The sequence below is a fragment of the Coptis chinensis genome, chromosome 1 (assembly GCF_015680905.1).
Source record: "Coptis chinensis isolate HL-2020 chromosome 1, ASM1568090v1, whole genome shotgun sequence".
Taxonomy (NCBI): domain Eukaryota; kingdom Viridiplantae; phylum Streptophyta; class Magnoliopsida; order Ranunculales; family Ranunculaceae; genus Coptis; species Coptis chinensis.
This window is the reverse complement of record NC_141456.1, coordinates 89,201,989-89,211,316: the sequence shown is the minus strand read 5'-3', so window position 1 is coordinate 89,211,316 and position 9,328 is coordinate 89,201,989. Positions and strand designations below refer to the sequence as shown.

At 38.9% G+C, this 9,328-nt stretch overlaps 1 non-coding gene across 1 annotated transcript; it reads left to right on the top strand.

Moving 5' to 3' along the window:
- Nucleotides 1-5,927: 5,927 nt before the first annotated feature.
- LOC147525694 (small nucleolar RNA R71) lies at nucleotides 5,928-6,031 on the top strand. Its single transcript, XR_015206276.1, has one exon. It is a non-coding gene; the product is annotated as a small nucleolar RNA R71 (small nucleolar RNA).
- Nucleotides 6,032-9,328: the final 3,297 nt, after the last annotated feature.

The following is a 9,328-nucleotide window of genomic DNA, read 5'->3' as shown; positions in this document are numbered from 1 at the left end:
CCGTGGAGGACTATGTTTCAGCCCGAGTCCGGACGGGCATGAGCGTCGTCGCCGGGACGATGGTTCAAGCCATTCTCCATCCCAGAGCCAATCCCCATCTCAAGGTCCATCATCATCACAAAACTAGGTGTTCACCCGGTTGTTTGAGTTATTTGTTATTTCATATTTCGTTTTATTAGAAGGATTTTAATTCAGTAGTTAAATTTAAATAGTAATGTGTTTATTTAATGTTCTTTGGATTTATATTTTATTTTGTCTTTAATATAATTGGTTATTTTCGAAATAACTGCTTGTTTTATCATTTATCCCACCTTCCGACTTGGTTGGGGGTGGAAATATTTAGACCGAGCATAAGTCGTTATATGATCATATATATGTTACGTTGTCTTGGAGGAAAGGTTGATAATTTGGCCGATATCGGCATATCTATGACTTGTGTGGTGGTAGCATGAAATCTAGGAGAGTTTAGAAGTTACTATTCTAAATCCGATTATGAAAGATACCATGATTTTAGGAAATCATGAAAATGGCTTGTTTCGTTTTCGGTTTTGGGAATTTTCCTATTTCGAAATTGCCTTCAAATAAATAGGGAACTTCCCGATTCGTTTTGGAAGCTCATAACCTATTTAAACTCCCTTCTTTCTACACTAACAAACCACAATACATTCCACCATCCACTCCAAGTTTTACTTTCTTTTTCATCTAAACTCCGGTTTTACTGAAGCCAAGGCGCTGCTTTACTTTTTTGAAAATTTTGTCGAGCTGCGACCGCCCTCATCTATCGGACCTAGGCGCTGACCCGCCCTCATACCAAAGCGCGACCAGCCATAACATCAGAATGTCGCATTTACACAAAAGAGCGACGCTTCTTACGAAGCATACTAGCGTTTTCTACGAACGCGGAAATTTCCAATTTTCAGACGGTCATTCCGAATTTTGTGAAACTGTTCAAAGAGTTATTGTGATGACATCTCCTATAGTCATACCTGAACAGTCTTTCAAAGATGTGTTGGGCACCGAGACCTATGGACACCGGTTCCGACTACGGGATCCCGAAGATTAGGATGGCGTCATCATCGGTAAGTGATGACGAGTCATATTCACAACAACTTATTTGCTTATTTCTATGACCACGTTAAATTCTATTGTAATCGGGATAGAGATCAAGAATTCTCCGTCAGAGTCGATGACACGACACATGAATTCAATAAAAATGTGGTCGCTTTACTTTTAGGAATACCAATACCGATCCCTGTTCACACATGGGCATATATGATGATAATGCATATCTTTATGATTATACATATTTTCATGATTATTATGGGGAGGGTATTTCGAGTAATGGACCGTGGGCGATATAGTATTGCCCTTGGTAGCCCTAATCTTAAACGTAGGCACCACCATGTTATTTATCCCGATGAATATTTTGGGGAATGGCGGTTCATACGCAAACGATGCTGGCGGTGACATTTTCCTCGCTTTAGGCGAGGGACGTCGCCACTATGACATTCGAAGTTTTGGTCACTAGTCTTAAGAGAGCCCAAACCATGAGGCATAAGTATCTTCTTATGCCTGTGTTGGTAAGCCGCGATCATGCGTAGTTGTTTACCTGTATACGTGCACAATTCACAGATTGGAAGCGGGTTGAAGTCATGAGACCCACCAATAGGTGGTTCGCTCATTCGCGAATAATGACTTGGTAGGGATGGCAGGTGTGACCTCATTTGGTCGCCCGTACATCCCATCGGACATAATAACACTTAACAAGGTTAGCATTAGTAGATGATAAATGGCGGCAAGCTTGGCAAGTTATAATGGATGGCGGGGATCTTGAAGGAACCTCATATCCTTAATGAGGAGGAGGATGCTTAAAGCGGGAGATAAGGTAAGTTTTAGTTTTTAGTGTGCGCTTATGTCCCAAGCAATTTCATTTTGTTAACCCCATAATGGGTGGAACTTCGTATAGAGTTTGCGTCGGTTTATTTCCTATAGTAGCATGCGTTCTAACTTTGTTTTGCAGATGTTCTGAATTTCACACGTTTCAATGGTATTTTTCCTACCCTCTTTATTTACAATACTTTGAGGACAAAGCATGATTCTTGTTTGGGGGGGGGGCATAGAAATACGTGTAATTAAGGCATCTGTTAGGATATAGATATGTATAATATGCATTTGTTTTCTAGTTAAAATTTTTAAAATTCAAAAATATAAATAAATAAGTTATGTTATACACTTAGGAATATTGGTATTGTTTTCTTTCTCTATGCTCTTAACAATCTAGAAGTCTCACGTAGCTTTTGCATCAGAATAATTGTTAGAAACTTAGGTTAATATGTAGGTAATAATCTTTGCATCTATCTATAAATATATTACATGAGTATCTATGATTGTTAGCAGTAAGTTTCTGAAATCTAGGCTAGAGTACTTATTCTACAAATCCTGTGAGAATATAGCCTAAAAGCCTTATATGAGCGAAATATTTGAGAAATGACACAAGGGAGAAGTAAAATCCGGATAGAGATATCACACGTCCACTTGTTTGATCACTATGCCATATCCTAAGCGAGAATTTAGGCCCTCTTTGGATCGATATAGCCAGAAATTCAAACCTATGAATTATTTTCCGCTAATTAAGCCCCTCGAGCCTTTCTTTAGCCTTCCATAAACCACAATTCCTTTACCCTGTTACAAAACAAAATAAAAATAAATAAATCAACCTACCCAATTTAGAATAAGTCCGAGAATAGAATGAGTGAAGAAAGAAGAAGAGAAAAAAACCCGTAGTGTAAACAAAAATTAGTTAGTTGCTTGAGGAAAAGAAAAGAAGTTTCCATCCAAGGAAAAGAAAGACTCTAATCTCACGACGGACGGTCTGTGGGTTTAGGTAGGTAAGCTATCTTATCTAGTTTGGCTTTATCTACTTCGATGCCATCACTAGATACAATATGACCTAGTACTATGCCCTTTTTGACCATGAAATGACACTTTTCCCAATTTAAAACGAGGCTCTTTTCTTCACACCATGTCAAGACCTTAGATAGGTTAGACAAACATTCTGTAAAGGAGCCTCCATAGATAGAAAAATCATCCATGAACACTTCCATAAAAATTTCTACCATGTCACTAAATATATGAAGCATACATCATTTGGAAGGTACCGGGGGCATTACAAAGGCCAAAAGGCATTCGTTTATAGGCATATGTTCGAAGGGACATATGAAGGTTGTTATCTTTTCTTGGTCATCAATATCAATAATAATCTGAAAATAGCCGAGTAGCCATCGGAAAACAATAAAAGGCATGACCAGCTAGGCGTTCTAGCATCGATCTATAAATGGTAAGGAAAAGTGATCCTTTCGTGTCATAGCATTTAAAGCGTCGTAATCAATCTGATTCTCCATTTCATAGGACCTTGAGTGACAACATAGTCACCCCTTCCCGTTCGCACCATGGTAACTCCCGATTTCTTAGGAACTACATGAATGGGAGTTACCCATTAATATATCGGAGATTGGGTATATAATACCCGCATCGAGTAATCGCAAGACTTCTTCCCTAACCACCTCTTTCATGGCGGGGGTTCAAGCCCCGGCCGAGGTTAGCGAGAAGTCTTGGCGTTATCCTCCAAATGGATCGATGAGTGCAAACATTAGGGTCAATTCCTTAATGTCGGCTAGGGACCAACCAATCGCAGACCGATGTTCCCTAATCACCCTTATTAAACATGTCTCTTCATCCTTAGTTAACAGAGAAGATATAATTATCGGGTGACTACCATCCGGATCAAGTTGAATATATTTTAACTCCGGGGGAAGAGGTTTAAGCACTGGTGTGGACGGAATGTCCATTGATGTTTCATAAGTGTCCTTATCTTGCGTAATGAAGACAATTGGTGTGGACTCCAGGATGGTGTTGACTTCCTCTAAGTAGGAGTCATTTACAAAATCTGAAGTTCCAAAAGAAAGGAATTTGTATATATTGTTTTCAGGAAACGTGTTGTTAAAATAATCTTGAGCTAAACTCTCAATCATGCTAACCTCCCCATCTACAGACGAATCTGGTAACTGTTTCATCATTTTAACAACATTTACCTCGACGGAAAGATGGCCAAAAGATAAGGACATCTTTCCATCGCGACAATTTATAAAGCGCGTTGGCGGTTGCCAAGAAGCGGGCGCCCTAAAATGATCGGTCTGAGTCATTAGTGAGTGACGTATCGAGGATAACAAAATCAGCAGGATAGTAGAAATCCACGAACCTTAACAAGCACGTTTTCCACTACACCTTTAGGATACTTAATTGACACGTCCGCTAATTGCAGCGTTAATTTTGTAGGTTGCATTTCTGTAGACCTATTTGTTTATACAAGTAATACGGGGAGTAAGTTAAACTTCGCCCCGTGTCTAATAAAGGCGGTCGTCGTGTGGGAATCTCCTAAGGTGCATTTTACGATAGGGCGACCGGGGTCCTTGTACTTAACAATTCCATTATTTTTCGGATAAAGTTGGGAACCGTTCGGTTAAAAGGCGTCTTTAGGTATGTTGGTCTTCGCCTAGTAGTGCACAACTCTTTAAGAAACTTAAGCGTTGTTAGGTAGCTTTTTTAATAGCCGAGAAAAGGAAGGTTTATCGTTAGATTCTTGAAAAGCGTTCCTAATTTCCTCAAAGTTTGTATCCCCGGGTTAGCATGGCTAATTTTTGAGGAACGATGGTTTAAGCTCTATATTTAGCATATGGCTCTACTTAACGTGTAACCTTGGCTTTTCGGTTTCTTTGGTTGTGATTTAACCGGTACCTCTACCGTGGTAGGCTCCTCAGTTTCTATTGCGGTATCTAGTTCGATATCGGTGTAGGGATTACGGATGGGGTAACTATAGCGTAGTTACTTTGTTATCAACCACTCTTCCAAGCGGAGAGTGGTGATTTCATTTAGGTCACCTACGATTGTAGTTTCCATACTAGAATTACCGTTTACCTCAAATTTGTGTTTCTTTGTTTTAGGGTTTGGTATTGCTTGTCCCGAAACACGCCTTTTGGTTGGGCTTTCGCTTGGGCTAAGCGTTGTATGCCCCGATTTATGGATTGTAAAATCTGTTGGTTTGATTGAGTCATTGTGCGGAAAAGTTGTTGGGTAACTTGTATAAAGCGTCGATACGATCCGGTTGTGTAGGTGTAGTAGTCCGCGGGTGGTGTATTTGGAACTATCTCGTTGATTATTTATGGGTGGGTTGTGATAGTTATTATTATTAACCGAACGATACCTCTATTGGTATTATAATTATTATAATTATTGACCAAGTGCTTGACCTTGTCGTGGATTTCGCGCTTGGTTGTTATAATTATTATAATTCCCTTGACCTTGTCCTTGTCCTTGTCCTTGCCTAGGTGGAGCTTGGTTATAATTGTTTGCTTGCCTAACGTTTTGATTATTGTACCCTGGAGGTGTTACTTGTTGATTATTTCTCCAACTGAAGTTGGGATGTTGTCTCAGTTAGGAATAGGATAGTTATTAATAGAGTAAACATTATCTTGTTACGGTGGTTGTTGTTCATAAGCTAGAGGACAATAATCGTCGAGTGGTGCTCGGACTCAAACAGAAATTACATGGGTTGGAGTTTACATTCATGGCGGGGATAGGCTTTTGTTGAGCAGAAATAGCCTCTACTTTTTTAGTTAGAGATTGATTAGATTTTTAAGTTCGGATCGGTTTTCGCCTCAAACATACCGTGCCTTCTTTGTTGAAGAAGAACTAGCCGGGGGATATCATCACTACCCCACAATTATTATTCCGTTTAGTTTGGTCTTCTAAAATTTGTAAGCCTCCGAGGCTCCTTTACTTAGGAAACTACCCCATTCATTATGTCAAGGACTTCTTTATGGTGGTGTAGAAGACCTTTGAAAAGGCACCGAACTAACGTGTCTTTAGCTAAGTTATGATGTGGACACTCTATAAGGAGATCGGTGAAATGATTCCATGCCTCAGAAAATGATTCATGAGGATTCTACCGGAAAAAATGAATCTTTGAAAGCATCTCATCCGTCTTTAGGGGTGGGTAAAATGTTCCATAAACAATTGAACAAGTTTAGCCCACGAGTCCACGATTAATTAGTTCTTGGGCAAGATTTAACCAAGGCGCGCTTTATCAGCTAATGTGAAAGGGAATACCCTCGGTTTAATTTGTTCCGCACCTACCGTAGGATGATGGAATGTTGTAAGGACTTGTTCAATCCTACGCATGTGTTGATAAGGTTTTTCATGGTCTAACCCATGAAAAACGGGTAACAAATTAAATATGTTTGGGGATTCGAAAATCCCCAATCGGTCCGCTAGAACGATGCACGATTTAGGGCTATCGCTTCAAGGCTTTGTAAAAGTCGAGGAGAGAGGAGTCTCTCTTTCTTGACCCATTATGTCGGGGTATGGTGTGTGTGATAGTAGTTAGAGGTGTCGTGGGTGGTGTACTAGATAGACTTGTTTGTTGTCGTGTAATTCGTTTGTTGTTTTGTTCGACCGGACCTTAATCTCATGCAAGACTAAGTTGAGCTTAACTAAACATGCAACACTCCAAACAATTCTGATATACTAGTAGAAAACCTCTAACGGAAACGCGAGGTATGGAAGAAAGGAATACCGACAAGGTCCTTGCTTGGCTTATGAATAGCGTCTTGTTTACGCTTGTTAGGTGTATATAGCGAGGTTAGAACACTGAAAAATATGAAAGATCAAAGTTGAATCAAACTGTGGAAATCGGAAATTTTTAATTTGGGTCAAGGCCCGAAAGTAATTTTCAGATTACATGTGTTTTTAGGCGGGCGGGCAGCTCCAATGGGGGCGGAGTCGCTTCGAATGTAAAGTCGAAGTTCGTGTTTGGCTGAATTGGCTTTGGTATGGAAGTCTTGGGGGCGCTCGATGTAGTAGATAAAATTCGATTAACTTAGCGGGTTGGGCTCTCCTTGCTGGCGCCCGTATTTTTTCGCTGAATTTGTCACGCTGAAACGGGGCAACCAAGTATGAAACAAACAAGGGTGGGTGGGTTTAATGGGACTTAAAAATGACTACTTCTACTATGAAAACAATGCTAAAGTGTAACTAAGATGGCGGTGGCCATTTGATAACTATAAAATGTATAGTCTACCTACGAAATGAACGAATTCAATCCGTAAGTAAACTAAAACTGGACTTTTACGAGTCTATTATCAAAGCTTCTCGCTCTCTATGCGAATTGCACTAAGTGGAGTAGGAAGTTCGTTCCACTCCTAGTTCCTAGCATGGATTGTCTTCTAAGTCTAAGAAATCAGCCCTAAGTCAATGAGAGCTTTACGAAATGTTATGCTAACAAGACGCGTTATTTTAAATAACTAGATATAATAAATAACAAGATAAAATATAAACTAAAGATAATCTATGGCTACGGAAATACGATTGTTGACTCTAGATAAAGAAATAGAGGGAATTAAATCCACCTCGAATCCAACTTAATAACCTAGTATAGATTGTCGTATCTCGATTCTTACGTTTTCCACGGCAAGAATTTCGAGTCTAATCCCTAGTGTTCATGGCATTCCTACCGGATACTAACTAGCATGTGAGGTCGTCCACCCATTCTCATGGCGAAACACGACCTTCTAGAGTGGAATAGATTCTACTACCAATTCTATACTAACCACTAAGTTTTCATCAAGGCTTCATCAACCCCTCTAATGGAGGTTTAGCCTTGAGTCATCCAACTAACATTTCCCATTGAATCTAAACTAAACATAATGTAGGAAATTGAGATTTACTTAATTAACAATAATGAATCTAATTTAATGGCTGGAATGGAATAAGAACAAGAATTTAAATTAGATCTAGCATGGAAATGACAAGAACGAAATTGAATAATAACTATTTTATTTATCTAATCAATCAAGAACAATCATTCAAGAATTTAATCTAAAACAAGAATTGTAATGGAACTAAAACTTAATTAATTAATTAAAACTAGATCTAGAATTCTATATATTAATTTAGGTCTAACTAGCTACCATTAACAAAGAGTGAAGCTTTTGTTTTTATACATCCAGATCCAAAAATCGTGCATGGGCTTGGAGCCATGTTTTGGGCCAGAGAATCAGGCCCAAAACCCAATTCTTTCGGTCCAAAAAGGCCTCTTCAGCTGCAGTTCGCTTCAACAGACTTTTCGTCCACTTCTGCTCCTCTGATTGGGTCAAGGCTTAGACCATTGGAAAGCTCTTTCCGAGCCGGTCGTTTTGACATAAGGTAGGCCTCAATCCGAGGTCTGAGTCCAAAGATATGGCATTAGGAAGTTCTCTTTTTTCGATTGCTCCCTTATCTCGCTAAAAAGTGGCACATTTCGCACATAATGGACTTTGAAGCCCTGAAATGCATAAAAACACGTAATCAGTATTAACTCTTACTTATTATTCACATAATTGGTCTAACAGTATGATTATTAAGGGGTTAAAACTACAGTTTTGGGCTCTTATCAGAGGTTTAGCCGAGAATCATAAGACTATCATTTCTCATGGAATCTAAACAAGACATAATATAAAGATTTGAACTTTACAGTTTTGGGCTCTTATCAGAGGTTTAGCCGAGAATCATAAGACTATCATTTCTCATGGAATCTAAACAAGACATAATATAAAGATTTGAACTTTACTTGTTTAAACTCAATTCGAAACTACTCATGCAATAATTGAATTAAACTAATAATGACAAATAAGTAAATCTAAGGATTTAAGCTAATAAATAAATGAAAATGAAACTAGATTATGGAGAACTAATTAACTTTATTTATCTAATGAATAGAAATAACAATAATGTAATACTGAATTTAAGGCAAGAATAAAAACTAATTAATTAATCTAAAACTAGATCTAGAACTAAGGTTTAATGGCTACTTTTCTTATCCTAACCTAATTTATTTTCTAACCTAACTATCTACCATTAACAAAGACCTAAGCTTTGGTTTTTATATGTTCAGATCCAAAAATCGTGCATGGGCTTGGATCCATGTTTTGGGCCAGAGAATCAGGCCCAAAACCCAATTCTTTCAGTCCAAAAAGGCCTCTTCAGCTGCAGTTGACTTCGACAGACTTTTTGTCCACTTTTGCTCCTCTGATTGGGCAAAGGCTTGGACCATTTGAAAGCTCTTTCCGAGCCGGTCGTTTTGACATAAGGTAGGCCCAATTCCGAGGTCTGAGTCCAAAGATATGGTCTTTGGAAGTTCTGTTGACTTTGTGCACTATTTCTGCCCGCGTGGACTTTGACTTTTCATCTTTTGACCGGGCTTTACAGAGGCTTTGTCTTCTTGGAAATTGGCCTT